This window comes from Amphimedon queenslandica, unplaced genomic scaffold (assembly GCF_000090795.2).
Source record: "Amphimedon queenslandica unplaced genomic scaffold, v1.1 AMPQUscaffold_13497, whole genome shotgun sequence".
NCBI lineage: Eukaryota > Metazoa > Porifera > Demospongiae > Haplosclerida > Niphatidae > Amphimedon > Amphimedon queenslandica.
Window position 1 is genome coordinate 384,238 of NW_003546267.1, and position 525 is coordinate 384,762.

Below are 525 nucleotides of genomic sequence, written 5' to 3' on the forward strand. Positions count from 1 at the left end.
TTTATTTACTTGTTTCCATTCGTTTTTCTTAAATTTATAAATTAGAATTTGCTATGATTCTGTGGTTAGATTAATTATATTCATGCTGATCACGTGCGCATAAATTAAAATGGCGTCAAACCACAAAACCCCGCGGTGTCTGCAGCTGGATTGTGTCTTCTTTGTCGAAGTTTGTCCTCGCTTCTTTTTGAAACTACGTTTGTGGTCCTTGACCTAAGCCCAGAAGAGTGATGTAAAAGCCAACTTAAGCACTTCTCTGACTTAGAAGATTAGAAGGGAGATAGAAGAAGATGAAAGAAGAAAAAAAAGTCTGAAGAATTTTGCAGAAATTTGAATTTGGGCCTATTATCCAGAAATGCTCCCGCTACATTACAGTCCACTTTAAAGGTACCAGGAGAATCGCTCAATGAAGGAGAGCTCAGCTAAGCCATTTATAAAGCTTTACAATGTAAGGTAAAAGAGTTATAAATGTTTGAAAATCATAAAAACGGCCGCCATCTTGAAAAACCAACCTCAATCATACTT